General features: G+C 40.1%; 1 long non-coding RNA gene across 1 annotated transcript in view; it reads right to left on the reverse strand.

Moving 5' to 3' along the window:
* The window catches only part of LOC309876150, a 119,180-nt gene that overhangs the window by 37,565 nt on the left and 63,699 nt on the right, over window positions 1–17,916 (reverse strand). The window contains exon 2 of the long non-coding RNA XR_014317127.1: window positions 227–281. This is a non-coding gene — a long non-coding RNA (uncharacterized lncRNA). The remainder of the gene's footprint in view (window positions 1–226; window positions 282–17,916) is intronic.

Genomic DNA, 17,916 nt, shown 5'->3' on the forward strand with positions numbered 1-17,916 from the left:
GCAAGACCTGATAGCAATCCCTACAAAAGCAACAGCTCCAGAAAGCTAACAGAAAACACAAAATCTTCATATAAAATCAGATGATTTAAACAAGCTAAGTACCCTCACCATCACTAACTAGAACAGACTCCAGTGACTCTAAGTAGCAAACAGGACTTCTCCGTATAATCCAATTTGTGTTTGTATTTTCATAATCCAATATTAACTCGCTAAGAGAAAAGTTTACCTGTGTTCCTGTCAGGCAAAATACAGCAATGCTTCTGCAGTATGCCAGGCAGAACCTGTGGAAACAAAGAAGCAGACATTAACATACATGTATTTTCAACATCACATGAAGAGCTGATGATTGTCGGAGTGCATATCTGATCAAGCTTTGTGCTTTCATTCTGGATGCAAATTAACTGTTGTACTGTGCAAATTTGAACCTTACTCGTTAGGAACCACATGCTGAGAAGAATGGTACAAGGCTGGTTTCTTAGTATTGCCCGTAGTGTCACCCCCTCCTGCAGACTATGATATTGAAAAGTTGAGTAAATGATATAAACACAATTAAATGTGTTCAGCTTAGAAAGATAGCAGGTTATCGGTCAATGCTGCTGCTATTCCTTATTTTGCATGTTTAGCCCTGGGGCTATGAGGTTCGGCTTTTCATAAATCATGGAAGATCAGACTCCAGATCACAGCACTTCCTTTCTCAGATGCCCATTTCCAGTAGCTAACACAAAACCACAAAAGCTTGAGCAAGAAACTCAAGGGAACAGGGACAGATGAGGTCCTATGCTTGCGGTTCACCACATCCACTGTGCTGATTGCCCCTGGCAGCCACTGAGAAATGCTGCAGAAGTTTCCCACTACCACTGGCCCTTTCTTCTGGGCAGGGACCTACATTTCTTCACAGGTTTATACACTGAAGTCACCTGTTTTGGTGCAGTTTTGGTGCTCCTTCCAGCAGCAAACTAGAAGCACCCAAGACCTATTTTAGTCTGACTTTTACATCTATAATTAACACTGTCTACAACACTATCAGCATCTGTAAAACTGCAGCTTAAAGTTTAACAGCTCTTCCTTTACTGTTTCAGAGAAAAAGCCAATTAAAAGCCATGCTCTGAGACGCCCTCTATAAATTGTCCCTTGGGGGTCAACAGGTGTCCTTTAAAGTCTGAAAGGCTCAAAAAAAAAAAAAAAAATCGTCTACGAACAGGAGACCAGCATCCTGTCTAATCACTGTGTGGAAATGCCGGTCTTCTGGCCTTCTAACCACTGAGAACACCCTAGGCAACACCACAGCTTGCGTTAAGTTTTAGAGTCACGGAATCACAAAATTTCTAAGTTGGAAGAGACCTCAAGATCACCTAGTCCAACTTCTGACCTAACACTAACCAGTCCTTCACTAAACCATATCACTAAGCTCTACATCTAAATGTCTTTTCAAGACCTCCAGGGGTGGTGACTCAACCACTTCCCTGGGCAGCCCATTCCAATGCCTAACAACCTTTTCAGCAAAGAAGTTCTTCCTAATATCCAACCTGAAAATTCGTGACAGAAAATACTTTAGGGCCTAGGGACCTTTTATCACAGGCTGCTGTTGCAGTTTGGCCAAGGTAGGGATGAGGGAATTGGACACGCAGTGCCCTGCAGCAACACCACAGGGCCTCGTCCCTCCCTGCAGCCTTGTCCAATACACATGCTGATAACCCCTGGGGGACCAACACTTCAGCTCCTCTGTCCTCCAGCACAACAAATTAAAGTCTTAAGAAACTTGCTGCACAATGCTTCCTCCTGAACACACACATGCAGAGGCAGTGCCACTGCGAAACTGTGCTTTTATTGGCATTTTAACTTGAAGAGCCAGTCTGAGGGCAGAAAGCTGTCTTGGACACAAAGCTACAGTGAGAAGAAATCTCCCCCCCAGCTCCTCTAAACTCTACTGAAAACAAAGCATTTAAATATAAGCTCTTGCAAAAATAAATCTGGCATTATTCTAAAGATAAGCTTTTTGATAAAAGGGAAAGCAAGCTGAGTTTAAGTGGTGGATGTTAGGCACAGGGCAATCAAGGCAGATCTACAGAAACTTCTCAGCATATCCCCCCGACAGATTATGAGGACACTGCTTTGTTGGAAACGCAATTTATGCTCACAATTTGGGGCTTTATCACATTGTAGCACCTCTTGTAAGCACCTTTGGCTTGCTAAGCAGCTTATTTTTCCCAGACTCCTTCAGCTCACCCTTTCAAACATACACACGTGTGCTTTTGCCCCTGAGAGGTGCAGGGCTGTAGCTGCCAAGATTTCTAGAGGCTGCCAGGCCAGTGCTCCCTTCCCTAGCCATGACATCGGTCACCAGCACCGCTCTTGGAAGTCCAGAAAATTTGAGGGCAGAAGTAAAACCTAAGTTTCAGGGGGGTTCTTACCAATGTTTGTAAATAGCTGAAGGGAGGGTGCAAAGATGACAAAGCCAGGCTCTTTTCAGTGGTGCCCAGGGGACAGGACAAGAGGCAACGGGCACAAACTGAAGCACAGGAAGTTGTCTTAATATGAGGGGGCACTTCTTTACTGTGAGGGTGACAGAGCACTGGCACAGGTTGCCCAGAGAGGTTGTGGAGTCTCCTCCTTAGAGATCTTCAAATGCCACCTGGACATGGGCCCGGGCAGCCTGCTCTGGGTGGCCCTGCTTGAGCAGGGGTTGGACCAGATGCCTTCAGAGGTCTGTCCAACCTCAACCATTCTGTGGTTCTGTGATAGGCTTACAGCTACCTACTTCTAAGCCTGTTCTTTTTACTTCACTTTTTTTTTTTTTTTTTTTTTTTTGATTTAAAGAGGTCCTACTGTCCTTAAGTTAATGCCCTCAGAGCCAAAGCCAGGTCCATGCCTCTGAGCCACAGGGCTTCAGAAGCACTTTCACATCCTTTTGCCCCTGCAGTGTAAGGGAAGGTTGTTTTGGATGCATGTAAAAAATAACCATTTAAGGAAACTCTATCAAAAAATGTTGTTGCAAGCTCAAGCACTCAGTGTTAGAGTCCTTACTGTCTGCTGACAGACAAAGCTGTACACACATGTGCATGTTTGAGAACTGGTACTTCCAAATTTCTGCATGCAACTAAATACTGCCCCTTCTCATCTCTTTTGGTATACAGAAGACCTTTCAGCATTGCTTCTTTAAGCAGAAATCCTTCTTGCTTGAAGTAGTCACAAAACTAGCCAGCTTGCTTCAAGTAGGACTATTTAAGGGAATAGAGTAGGTAGGACTTGAACCGAAGTATCAGCTTGCCTTACCCACATTTAGAGACAGCAGGAAGCCTGTATTTTAAGAAGAATCAATAGCACAAATAACAACATTTTACTAGTAAACTATACATCATTCTATACTGTTTCTTGAACTTTAAAAAAAAAAATCCAGTGATTCTTAGAAGTGCATCATAACATTTAGAAACTATTGCATTTTCCTTATGGCCATGGATATAAATAGCAGCACAGTCTTATAGGCATTGAAAGCATAAAAATTAGAAGCAGAGAACAAATAAATCCTAAAATGAGCAGAGACAGTCTTTCAAAGCAGTGTAACACAAAGACTGAATTTTGAAAACACCCTGTCTTACTCAGACACAAAGTAACACTTAGTTCCTAGTGAATCTGTCACATTTTTTTCCCCACATTCACAAATCATGGAGAAGCATTATGAATTTATTATGAGCACCCAGTTAATCAAATTAAGGCTGAAATGAAAAGAAGAGACAGGAAAAAGAGCAGGTCTAGAATAGCAAGACAATTTCATTGGGAAAAGAAAAGCTCTAGAACACATTTTTTACATTCCTGGTAGGCACGATACAGATAAGAGAACAGTCACACTGAAAGAAACAAGCTTGAAAAACATTTGCTTTTCCCTTCCCTCTGTTCTCTTAAGTGTCAAGTAGGCAACCAGCATGGAAGAGGCTAAAACAATGCTGCCTTCTCCCCACCCCTTAACATGTTTACCCTGTACAAAGCTCATTTCTGGCTGGTAGGAGTTTGATATCAACCTCCCACTTACTTATCTACAGTATACAGATTTTTACACTGTACCCATCTCCATGGTACCCAAGAGCCTCTTCACACAGCTCTCCTCCCACCTTCTCCCCACTCCGTTCCTCTCCTCCCTAGGGAAAATGACATGAGCATTCCTCAGCAAAATTGTCACCTTTCCCTCTACATGTCTCTCCTTTCCCCTGATTCTTGCTTTTCATTCATTTGAATGTTGCAATCCCCATCTTACTTCTTAGAACGCCTTTACATCTCAGCGTTTTTTCCTTATTTTCATAGATAGACACTATATTTTATTGTTGATGTTGTTGTTGTTGTTATTATTGTGGCTTGAAACTTTACCTGAACAGGTGCAATCTGAGTGACAATCTCAACCACAACCACAACCAGACCTGGAGTGGTTTCTGATAAAGAACTCAAAAGAAGTCAAAACATAGGAGCAACAGTAGGGCTTCACAAGCAGAAAAAAAAAAAAAATATATATATATATATATATATATATATATATATATATACAGAAGAATAGAAGATTGCTTTTGAACATGCTTCTTTTTCCTTGTGGGAAAAAATAAATAAATAAATAAATAAATATTTTTAAAATATTTTAGGTATCAGTTGCATTAAGCCGAAGATTTAACCTTCAGTTGTTTTATAAGCTGTCAGCTGGAAGCTAAGGCATCACAATACTAAATTCAAACTGGACTCAGAGACACAGAAATAGAATAAATAACACAGCAGGTAGCGTGTCGTTATCATCAAGGTGCTTCCCTAGCAGTAGCCAAATTAGCTCTGGTCCCACAGTATACAATTACGTAATCATGTGTAGCAAGAGAGCAATCTTAGATCATGGTGTCAATGCAAAAACTTCCTCAGATTCAATGAAAACTTCTAATTGATGTCAGTGGATATTAGTCAGGACCTGTTCATAATTGTTTTCATTACAGCTTGCTGCGTACATGTATATATATATATACACACACGTATGTATATACATATATACATACAAATATTTATAAGCCATAATTAATGTTCAAAATAATATATAGATCAACTATAGGTGTAGAAATGCAATATAGGTATGCAGAAAGCTTCTCAGAGCAGCAGAGAGTATTCACATATCTTTATATAATATTTTTATATGTATGCTTCTTTCATTTCACAAAAATAAGACATTTGAGTTCTCTGCATGTTCAGTATGCAATACTTTTTTTAATGTGGTTTAACAAGGACTAGAAATGATCCTTACAAAATTTGTTTATGTTTGGAAAGTACTAACACCTAACACAGTTTCAAAAAGGAAAGAGAAAGAACCATAGAATTATAGAATCGTTAAGGTTGGAAAAGACCTTCAAGATCATCTGGTCAAACCATCCCCCTGCCACCAATGTCACCCACTAAACCATGTCCCTAAGCACCACGTCCAACCTTTCTTTAAACACCCCCAGTGATGGTGACTCCACCACCTCCCTGGGTAACCCATCCCAATGCCTGACTGCTCTTTCTGAGAAGAAATGTCTCCTCATTTCCAACCTGAACCTCCTCTCGTGCAACTTGAGGCCATTCCCTCTAGTCCTATCACTGGTTATCTGTGAGAAGAGGCCGACCCCCAGCTCCCCACACGTTCCTTTCACATAGTTGTAGAGAGAAATAAGGTCTCCCCTGAGCCTCCTCTTCTCCAGACTAAGCAACCCCAGTGCCCTCAGCTGCTCCTCATAAGACAAGGAAGGAAGGAAGGAAGGAAGAAAGGAAGGAAGGAAGGAAGGAAGGAAAACCTTACAGAGAAACTGAAACATGAAGTAAAATAATTCCACCATGAAAAATGCCTCTGTTAAATTAATATCTACGCACTTGAAAGGATCTGCTGCAAGAGTATGTTCAGACTTCTCAATGGTATTGAATGATAAAGATGTTCTGACTGCTTTCTCCTCTACTTATACTGTTAAAATGGCTATAGGAAAGTAAACTGTATTATTTTCTCTCATCTGTTCACATTTGTTAACTAAATTAAAAAATATTGCTGAAAAGTAAGTTAAATGAAGATAAACAGTTTCCCAGGTCCAAAATTACAGAACTCCCAAATCTGGAGTCAGAGTAAAATTCAAGGCAGAAGTTAAAGGGTGGTATATAAGTTTCCAGAAGGGAAAAACCCTGGCTTGATTTTCAAGTCCCAGATTGTGATGGGATATTTGTCTCTGCTTTTTGCATCCTAGAAATCCAGTGATCCCAAAGATTTCAAAGGTTATCAACTTTTTATTATCAACTTTTGGCCATGCCAACCACACTGGATATATACATGGTCCTTGTGCTTATGTTCAACCTCTGCCAAGGACTGCCTCTGAGATAAATCCCTATCCTCTTAACCTCCCTCCCCCAAGACTATTATAATTAGCATGTGAAACATTTTAGTGGCAAGATTACGGTAATATTCAGAAGAAAATCTGTCATACATATGGTGGGCAAATACATATAGGTTTACAAAAATATTGAGAAAATGTATTACAAAATTTGATCTTTACTCATGCATTGTTGATTACAAAAAAATGGCCCTTGGGCAGAGTAATCTCATAAAGTTCCCCTCGCATTTTATTTGGAAGCAGTACTGTACTGGAGAGAATAGAGTTTAGATGTTTTGGTGTGAACCAGTGAGTTCCTGTCTTTTCGTCTTTCAAATGTTGTGTCACTTTTTTTAAAAAAAGGCAGGCACCCCCTAGGCATTGGTATCTGCATTGCTCAATGCTAAGCATTGCTGCTTCCCTACAATCCACACAAACTGCACAGAAGGAATTGTATTTTTTTCATTCTAAGTATCTTATCCATTATATCTCCGTATTTGCTTTTCCTTATATTTGTTTTGGTACTTATGTTTTAGGCAAGATTTCCTTATCAGCTACTACAGAGATGTTTTGAGATGGTGTTTGTAACAACTAGATCTTATAAACATTTGAAATGCTGCACTCTCACTTCCGTGAAGGTCTTTTGCTGTCTCTTGTCACTGCAGAGGCGTAATCTATTTGGGTTTCCTCTTTATTACGAAGTTTCCCTCTTTTGGACTTTGGACTGAGGATTTTAGATGTCTGAACTGTTAAAAGGAGAAGGTCCTACTCATCTGTAACCTATTCCCTGCTTCTCATTCAGCAAAAAGGAAGTGTTCAGGATTCAGCCTTTTGTTGAACCACAGAATCATTTAGATTGGAGAAGACCTTCGAGATCATGAAGTCCAGCAATCAACCTGGCCTAGCAGTCAACGAACAAGCAGCCAATTATCTAACAAATCTGTAAAGGTATTTGCCCTCAGGGTATGAGAAGTAGGCAAGGTTTCCTGTTCACAAGCTGTTGTGTGATATGGACCACCATAAGCTAAAGGGTTATCATTACAGCATTACTCTGTTTCTTCTTCCAAACCAGTCAGGTACTTGTAGCCAGGTGCTGAAATGGAAATGCTTTATAACAGTTTGCAGTGGGTTCAACCTACAAGAAGCTGAATCTGCGCTTCATTCCATTCTCACAAGCATCATTAGATTTTGTTACGCTTTTAAAGGGTTATCTAGGGATTGTATCAACCCAGCATAATGGTATCATTTCAGCTCATGTAAGTACTCAGAGGCAACCTAAGATTACCAGTGGCTCTTTTTTAAGTCCCCCTTGAAGTGGTTAATGGATACAACCCACACTGGCATCAGCAACACTACCAAGTTACTCATCAAACATCTAGCTCTTGAGGAGAGCATCAGGACCAGAGGGCCCTGCCCTTGCAGCTCTTACCCAACCATGCGCCTGTGGTGCCAGAGCAATGCTAACCCCATTCCTAAGTTTTGGGTGCCACAATATAAGAAGGACATAAAACTGTTAGAGAGTGTTTGAGGGAGGGCTATGAGGGTGGCAAAGGGTCTGGAGGCGAAAATGTAAGAGGAGCAGCTGAGGTCCCTTGGTTTGTTCAGTCCAGAGCAGAGCAGGCTGAGGAGATGCCTCATGGCAGCCTGCAGCTCCCTCACTAGGGGAACAGAGGGACAGGTGCTGAGCTCTGCTCTCTGGGGACAGAGACAGGACCTGAGGGAACGGCATGGAGCTGGGACAGGGGAGGGTCAGGCTGGGGGTTAGGGAAAGGGTCTGCACTCAGAGGGTGGTCGGGCACTGGGACAGGCTCCCCAGGGCAGTGGTCACAGCATCGAGCTACCAGAGTTCAAGAAGTGTTTGGACAATGCTCTCAGACATTGGGTCTGATTTTGGGGTGGTCCTGTGTGGAGCCAGCAGTTGGACTCAGTGATCCTTGTGGGTCCCTCCCAACTCAGGATATTCTATGTTTCTATGATAATGGCAAATCCAGAGGAAGAGCTCACTGTTGACATGGAAAATATTGACTCAATTTTTAGTGTATCTGGTGTGGCTGAAAAACAGTGGAGCTTTTTTAATGTCTTTCAATCATTCCCTGCTGGCTGTCAGTTCCTCTGCCCTCCCAAGGAAACAACCTTTCACCATGGCTCCTGATGAGCAGCACCCTGCTGCAAAGGCAGGCTGTGCCAAAATGTTTCCCACCCACTGCGGCTCGAGTAGGAAGGCTGGCTTGTCAGTTCATTCCATTGTATTCTGATGAGATGTCCCAGGCTTGTCCAATTATGTTACTTCAAGACTTCACTAGATTGCTGTTGTCCAATATCCAATTTCACATATTCACTGGTGAACTTTCATGCTAATTTAATGCCAAAACAGAAGTTGCTAATGATTCATCTGCTTTGTGTTCTTTTGAGTGAAAGTATTCTCTTCTCTTACCATCCTGGACCTTAGTCTACCATTCCCAGTTAGATACCAAGAACATAAATAAAACATGTTTATTGAAAGGACAAGTTATATTAAAAAAAAAAAAAAAAACATATTTGCCACATATCAAATACTTTTATATTGTATTAATGTATTTATCATGGCATATCAAATCACATTTAAATATGTATATTGTCTCCTTTTGATTTTGAATAAAAGGAAATGTTGGGTTAAGGAAGATATATCTCAGAATTATTCTGAAAACATTACAACATCCATACTAATATGTTGGTGGTTTTTGTTTTGTTTTGTTTTGTTTTTCAGATTGCATTGCATCTCAAAAAAAAAAAAAAAAGGATTTTTCTTAAAACCCTTTCCATGATTAAAGGAAGTATTGATACCAACAACAGAAGCAATGTTTCTGTAGCAGAATTTTCAAATAAAAGTGACAGACATTTAAGTAGTGAGGAACCCACTGCTGACTGCATAATCTATTCTGTACATCTGAATCAAAACTAAATAAGGGAAAGAAATGCTAGAAGAAATATTGTATTGTTATAAAGCTCCATACACTATCTTTTTTTAATTCCTTTTATTGAAGGAATAAAAGCCACAGCAAGTTAAGCTAAACACAGGTTTGATCGTTTTTTGACGGCCCAGGAAAGAAAATATTATTATCACTATGACACATTTCAGATTCATTTGCATTATCATGAACTAATTAGAATTGTCCTGCATTTAACAAGCACTTATAAATATGAAATATTTTAAAAGTTATCATCTAAAGTATGCTCTCTTCACATAGTTCTCATAAAAATGTAATATGCACTAAACAGAGAACTAGGCAAGTCTCTGGAAAAAAATAAATATATATTCATGTGTTAGCATGAATAGTTAGCCAAAAGTTAGCAGCACATCTTGCTCTGAAGTGATCCAATCAAATAACTTAGAACTGCCTTTTCTCTGTATCACTATACTTAATGATTTAACGATATAGGAAAATAACTGGTGGTAGTAGCAAGAGCCTGTAAACTTACTGTTTTCTGACTTCTTCAGTTTTTACTCTCGTTGAGAACAGTGCATTAGCAACAATAACACCTCCTATACATCTTTTGCTTTTCAGAAGAGTACACTACTCGCTGACAGACCAAGACCTTGCTATAGTGACCCATGTATTTGTGAACTCTAGGTCCAATTACCGTAATTGACTGCACTTAAAAGAGAATCTACAGATTACTTACAATGCCTCAGACTAAATACAGTGTGATAAACACAGGTCCATTGGGAACACATCAGTTTGGTGTCAAAATAATTGCACTGCTGTCCAAATTAAGACCTTCAAAAATCTGAAACAAGCAATGTCAAAGAGCTCTGAATCTGAGAGATGATGATGCCCCCAAATGGACACAGTAACACTGCTGGGAGGAAAAGACCAAGACTTTTCAATTGATGCTATAATTTCTTTTTCCAAAAGCAAATGAAGAGGAGGATAAATCTCAGGACAAAAGTGGTTATGTTTTCAACTTTCCTTCAAATGATGTATTCCTAAAAAACCTGACAGAAGAACAATCATTGCACTACATATAAAGTGACGTAAACAAATTCGCTTGCACTTACAATTGGATCAGAGAAACAGGTTTTGGTGTAAACTAGAAATCACAAATATTTCTTTCATTTGTTACCACCGTATGCAGCAGTAGCATCTCCTAGCTAATGGCAATACCTACATGGAGGATATCCTGCTCTCTGGTGTGTCTCAGCTGGTTCACAGGTCAGAAATTACTGTAGCAGCCCACTAATACTCCAAAGGTTGGTCATGATCCTCCACAGATACTCTGCAGGAGCATAAGCCCAAGTGTCATCTCCTTCTGAAGAAGAGAGGGCCACAGACTGCCCTTGTCAAGGGACCCACAAAGGTCCCAACAGTGGTGGATGGCGGCAGGTGTCCATTCCAAAGGCTGGAAGGAGAATGAGCCTGATCCACAGGTAACAGAAAGGAAGCAATGGGTAATAACAGTTGGATATTCCCTTCTGGAGAATCAGTGACACTTAACTGCTGACCAGACCAGCCATCTCAAGAGTTTGCTGCTGCAATGGCAGAGGTTCACCCATCCCCTGGCCTCACTCCTGAGCTGTGCATCCAGGGGAATCAAGGAAGGGATCACCTAGGCCAGCTGCATATGGCAAGCCCTCTAGAGCTGGGTGTGATACAATGATGAGTGTGAGTCCTTGTTCTGCTGTCTTTGGAAGGTGATGGCCTTCTCATGCTGAGGGACCGGGGGGATCCTGAGAAAGACAAGAGAAAGCTGAAGAGGGATCTAATTGCACTGAAAGCATTATGGAGAAGACAGAACCTGACTGTCCTCGTAGGTGCACAGTGAAGGGACGCAAGGCACTGTTTTCAAGTTACAGCAAAGGAAATTGTCTGGACAGAAAAAAAAAAAAAAAAAAGAAAAAAAGAAAATCACAGAGAGGCTGTGGAATCTCCATCCTTGAAGATTTTCAAAACTGAAATAGATAAAGTCTTGAGAAACCTGCTCTAACTTTCAAAGTTGTCCTGCATTGACCAGACGGTGAGACTAGATAACCTCTAGAAGTCTCCTCCGACCCAAATTTATTCCACAGTTGAAATATACTAGATTTAATGTGCTAATGGAGTCAAAAATCACAGTACGATATACATTAAAAGGCAACAGTTCTCCATCGTCTCCCAAATTTATGTATAATAGACGAATACAATTTCTATTTCTACTAATGAATCTTAAATTTGAATAATGAGCACATTCACATCTACATGCAAAACCCAAAACCCAAAAGCCATACAGAAGCATAGCAGCTTTAGAAGCCAGCTAACTAACGACAGCTATTCCCTCCAAAGTTACAAAGTAGTCACCCCAGGGCTGTAATTGTTTAATTAATTTAAGAGTAAAATGTGGAGAGTGATTTGGCAGAAGTCACTTATCTAAAGAAATATTTGACTGAGTTATTATGATGTATTTATCTTTAAGCATCTGACTGTGTTTAGAGAAAATAATAATAATAAAAAAAATGTAGCACTTGCAGATATATTTTTGGTCAGATAAAGCAACTTCATTTTCATTCATTAAAATGCAAAAAATGCTAATAGTAATCCCTTTTCCTTCCCTGTTAATCTATTTAGCTATGAAGTATGTGAGTCTCTTGCAATGCCTAGACTGTGAGGTCTCCTAGTTGGAGATTACGGTACTACAGTGGTACAGATAAGCGATGATGGAGAATTGTAAACCCTTTAGCAGAGAGGCCCTGGCTACTCCCTCGTGCTTCTCCTGCACTAAAGTCGGCTGACGGGCTGTCAGCACACACATGGGAATGCACATACACTGCAGAGACATGTGCCAGAGTCCCTGCGACAGAGATTTCTGGTCTCCTCAGTCATTTCTCCTGAGCAGAAGTCACAGTGCTCATCATGAGTCACCTTGGGTCCTAAATGCCAACCTGTTCTGCTCACAGGCCTCGGAGCTGAATTGCTGTCAGACAGACATGGATAGTGCTGTGGCTGCAGCAGCCTGTGACAGAAGCACACAGAGGGGAAAAAAAAGCCTTCCCAACTCAGGAACACCCCAAAATCAGTGCTGGAGAATGTGGAAGCTCCTTGCAAATGAGGAGAGGGCTGGACCTGGCAGTACTTCAAAGTAACCTGAAAGGTTTTGCCAGAGGAGATGTGAGATGATCTTTCCACTTCCACCTCGCCCACACACGGCTGAACAAAGCCAGTCACGTCTTGGTCCCCTCAGGTTTTGTTAGAAGAAAGCTGAGATGCTCGGCTGGCTTTCATCTCACCCACACACCACAAAGCCAGCCGGAACTTGGTCCCTCAGGTTTTTGTCTGGGACAGTGTTGTGGAATGCCTTTATGCTGTGGCTTGTTACAAAAAGTCTCTTTAATTCACATCTTCAATAACTTATGAGATTCTAATGCACATATTACTTACACAATAATAATATATACATGACAAATGCCGGTGAGCCCTGAGTGTTATTCCTCCTCGCTGTTCTAGAACTCTGTTTAAGATTGACATGTGAAGCACAGGGATCCTAAAGATTTTGATACCTGTATTTGCACCGGAGAAGCTCATCCATTAAACACATAAAACAGAGTAAAAGTCCTCCCCTGCATCTTTGTTAGAAGGAAAGTAATCTTCATTAAAAATGAAAGTTTATAGTTTTGTACCAGGTCTTGGCAACAAAACTCTCCCAATGGCCTGCTTTATTCTGCTGTGTAGGAGTCACATACATACAAGGAAATTCAATTCAGAAGTTACGAGTAAGATGAGCAAAGTTGTTTTAAGTACAAAAGTTAACACATACACACACACACAAAATCCTAACTGTTTACCTGCATTTATGGTACTGATTTCAGAGACCTTTCTCACTGTGAATCGAGTAACAACTCATGAATCAGAAGTGAGTGGTGGGTCATGACTTGAACTAGCAAGGAAGTCCCCTAAGAGTTTATAATTTATTACTGGTATAACTTTGACATATGGTTGCTTTCAGAATGTATTTGCTGTATCTAATTTCAAGTTTATTTATAGCTAAGAAATAGAAGTCACCTATACATATTTCCATCTATACACAGTGGGAAAATTGAAGTCCCCATTGTATTAGGACCGGAGTAGACCTGTTAAAATTATGTGGTATTGTACTTCAAAGGTGACTTTTATACTTCCGTCACTTTGGAGCACTCTCTTTCCTCAATGGGACAATAGCAGAGATGAATCAGGTGTCTGCAATTTTATCTAGCTGTCTCCTCTGGCCAGGTGAAAGATGGCCTGAAAACTGCAACACAGGCATAGTTTATCGAAGCCCATTCTATCATCTTTTGGCCCAGCATACCGAGGTAGCAGCACACTACAGAATTCATGCATACACAGAACTGGGGCATTTCACTCCTGATGGACAACTGCAAGTGATGGCAGAAAAACAGAGAAAGAAGGGTTATTTTTAGGAATACTTATTTCATAGATTTAGGTTACACAAGTCTTTCATGCAAAGAGAGCAAACAGAGAAGGATGCCTGAGCCTCGCTTCATGCCCTTAGCAATGTTTGATGGCACAAGGGGATATAGATTTCAAAACACAAAGTGACTGCCCATACCTCCTTCCCCAACAAGCAAGCATTCTTATGGAAATAATAGCTTTCTCTTTAAAAACAAAATTTATCATTATTACCCATGTTTCATTCAATATTGAACAATATGACAGGTTATTGCAAGACCCATTCATCTGGGGAGATTTTGCTGAAAGTGAGATAAAGCAAAGATAGGTCTCAGATAGCAGGGTATAGTTATTTCAATTCCAGTTGAACAGATTTTCTTCTGGCGTGGGTTTTTGAGGAAGGAGTGCATAATGTGTGCAGCTGGGTTTTGAGAATACAAATGGGAAGAGCAGCAGGGCAGTTTTAATCTGTGAGCTGATGATACCATGCTGTTAAACCTGTGTTGCTTCCATAAATTGTTCTAATCTTTTATCAGCTCGGGGTCTACGTACCACTAGAGAACCAAAAGCTGTATCCACAGAAAGGTTATTTCTGATGCCTATAAAGGTGAAAAGAGAGATCAAAAACCTGCACAAAGGTCTCACCTGAACTTAACGGTGCCTAGTCCTCAGCAGGTGACACTCCTCCAACACTGTGGGATGAGCCAAGGGATCCTAGGGAATCCCCAAGAGTGTCAACAAAGCTGGTGATGGAAATGACAGTGTTGCCTCACCTCTTGAGGAATATGCAATGGAGGCACATTTATCCACAGTCTGGGAGGCTGAGCTGCAAGTCAAACATCTACCACATGGAGATGCTAGGCTCTTAGCTTTTAAAAGGCTGTCATGGTCCGTTACTGCAAGATGAAATGCACCTTTTGGGATGACGATTTCCTCCATTTTGCACAATTAGCAAAATGTTACTCAGATCACAAAGGACTCTACAATTTAGCAGTCAGAGGACTTTCTAAAAAAAAAAAAAAAAAAAAAGTTCCTAAAAAAAGTTCCTGCCTCTTTGCTAACAGTTGTTTAAGTATTTTGTACAATGTAGAATTATTTTCACAGGGTCCAGTGAAATGTCCCCAGTGATCCAGTACCAGAGTGAGTTACAGCACTCTCCCAAGAACAAAGCAGACCAAAGGTGGACACCTGACTTTGAATTAAGAAGAGTGTTAGGACCTGTCTCAGCTATATCCCAGAAGAGCACAGAAAGTACACCCTTAAAAATAAGCAATTACTCTTTCCTTCAGGTCTGTATGCTTTGGGAGTTTGCAAGGGGCAATGGGGCTGCACAGTTTTCTAGTTTTCTGACTTTCTTTTTTTTTTGCTGTTCTTTTGCAATGTTTCTAAAGCCTTCATTTCTATCAGAGAAATAAGTACAAGTTCTGGTGGAAAGATGTGGCAATATTTTTGTTTGTAGATATGTGGAAAAACAGAGCTTTTATATATGTTCTTTCTTAACCATAAGCTAAAATAAATGTAGTTTTAAAGGGATTTTTTTCCCCCTTCCTTCTTGGCTATCCAGTTGGTTGTTTTCAATCTATTTATTTTTAATTCTTCCTTTCATGCTGCTTTCAAGGAAATGTCACCTCCTGAGAACAAAAGGTTAAGACACGTAATGCTGAAATATATAATCAGTCTGCTTGACAAGCCTAGCCTGCTGAAAACACTGAAGAACAAGTAACTGACTAGTAGACAAACCATCTCCATTGGCATATGCTCCTGTTTCAGCATTTTAATTGCTCTCATGGGTCATCTGACCTTCAGACACTTCAGCACTGATGTTACCACATCCCTGGTAAACTCCAGCAATTTATGTTTTTGTTGTTCTTGTTGTTTTGTTTGTTTGTTTGTTTGTTTTCCCAAGAATGGAATTCTGCCTCTTCAAACCTGAATCTAGAATTAGCAATGAAGTTGTCTGAGCCTGTTCCAACAACATGGTCCTGACAAAAATACAAAGGGGCTCTGACACTCACTATTCTTATTGCTTACTCAAGCCAAAATGCTATTAAGTTACCCAAAATGTTGGTTTGATACCAGCCAAGACTTCAAAGTTTAAGTGGCCTGTTTATTTACACAAATATTCTAAAAGACATTTTGGTAAATCATTGTGCAACAGAGGTGTTTATATGGTTCCTGAATGTATGAAAAGCATTAAAAAATCCTTGCTATATGCCCAGGATGTAATGATATAAAATTTTTCAAAATATTGCCCACTCAGAGTTAATGGGGAGTACACACCTGGACTCTTCTGACAGCTTAGGAAAGAATTGTTGTAATGTCCCCCAAAAAAAAATCAGACTGCCTTAGACCTGTTTTTGTTATTTAAATACACAAAAAGTCAAGTGGTAACCACATCTAATTGGCTGTTCAGAGTGTTTGGAATAAGTCCTATGAAAAGTAAGGTGTTTGTTGCAATCAATACAGATTATACAGAAAACAGTACGCAGTCAAATGCTAGGAATCTATGGATGTTTCATAATATCTCCTTAGAATCTGGAAAATTTTCAATCCTTTCTGATGTTACTGTGATTACTTTATATTATCTCACAGCAGTAATGACAACTCATTTTGTTGAATTGTCTCTTTATAACACAAACAGGAGACAACTTTATCTATGAGAAAGCAGAAGAATTATTGTTATGTGACATAATGAAGAAATTCATATCAGTGCAAATGTGAAAAAATAAGTGTTATATAAAATCAAAGTTTTCTAAGAAAAACTGCATTTTTTTTCCTTTTTAATACTATGAGTATTCCCCTTTGACTCAACTCTAGGAAAGGATGCTCCTTTCAGTACCATAGTGAATTTTGCGGTAGGTGAACAAACATTCCCTTTCAAACGTGACCTGCTATTTCCTGATCATTTATTTACTTGTAAGATAAAGGGAGCAAGAGGAACAGCACAGCTATTGATATGATCATATAAGGAAACATGGTTGTTTGTATTTTTTCATACATTGGAGTACTAATGAAAAAATATTTGAAGACATCCCTCCTATTCACTTACCAAACAAAAATTTGCTGCAGCCCATTCAAGTTCATGGTTATGACATAGTCTAAAGAAAAATAGCATGAATGTTGGTCCACTTCTCAGTACTGGAATCCTCGCTGGCATGTATTGTGCACTTGTCATCTTGTATAAGAAAGATTTAGAACAATTTGTAATGGGAAGCAAACACTTGGCACCCTTTGCAGGAAATCAGACACTTAAAAGCATGAGAAATCGAAAGTCAGACTGTGGTTAAAGATTTAACAACTGGCAACAGGGATGAAACAAGGCAATAAGGCTTTGTTTAAGATATTTGCACAGTAATGTCAGTAGAGAGTAAGATTCACGAAAATTGACATGTGACTGGAGGAAGTTGTGCTTGCTCTTATACACAGGGCAGTGATGTCCTGCTGAAGCAGAGACGCTCACTGCAGTTTAGTATTTTGCTGAGATGAGTATCCTCTCATGAGTCACTTCCTAGAGTCCCAATTCAGCAGTCTCTCCACATTTAATCACACGCTTAACTTTTAAGTATGTGCTTTAGCATTTTGTTAGGACACAGCATAGACGTGATTAATAGTAAATGTATTATTAAATTAATAAATATTTAAATTGGTAAAACTAGCTACAGTCACTACATACATGTTTGGGTCATAACTTTAAAACCACTGAGTATTTCAGCTGAGAAACTTAATGCACAAGAACATAATGCAAAATAAACAATTATCCTCATTTGCTATCATTTCTTAGATAATATTTAACTCTGTGACCAGCAGGTCAAGGGAGGTGATTGTGCCCCTCTGCTCTGCCCTCATGAGGCTCCACTTGGAGCGCTGCATCCAGGTTTGGGGTTCCCAGCACAAGAAGGATGTGGGGCTGTTAGAGTGGGTCCAGAGGAGGGACATAAAGATGATCAGAGGGCTGGAGCACCTCTCCTATGAAGGAAGGCTGAGAGAGCTGGGGATGTTCAGCCTGGAGAAGAGAAAGCTCTGGGGAGACCTCATTGCAGCTTTTCAATACTTAAAGGGCGCTTATAAAAAAGATGGAGAAGGACTCTTTACCCAGGTAGGTAATGACAGGACAAGGGGGAATGGTCTTAGAACTAGAAGAGGATAGATTGAGATTAGACATTAGGAGG

This window comes from Aythya marila (genome assembly GCF_965140915.1).
Source record: "Aythya marila genome assembly, chromosome: 3".
Taxonomy (NCBI): domain Eukaryota; kingdom Metazoa; phylum Chordata; class Aves; order Anseriformes; family Anatidae; genus Aythya; species Aythya marila.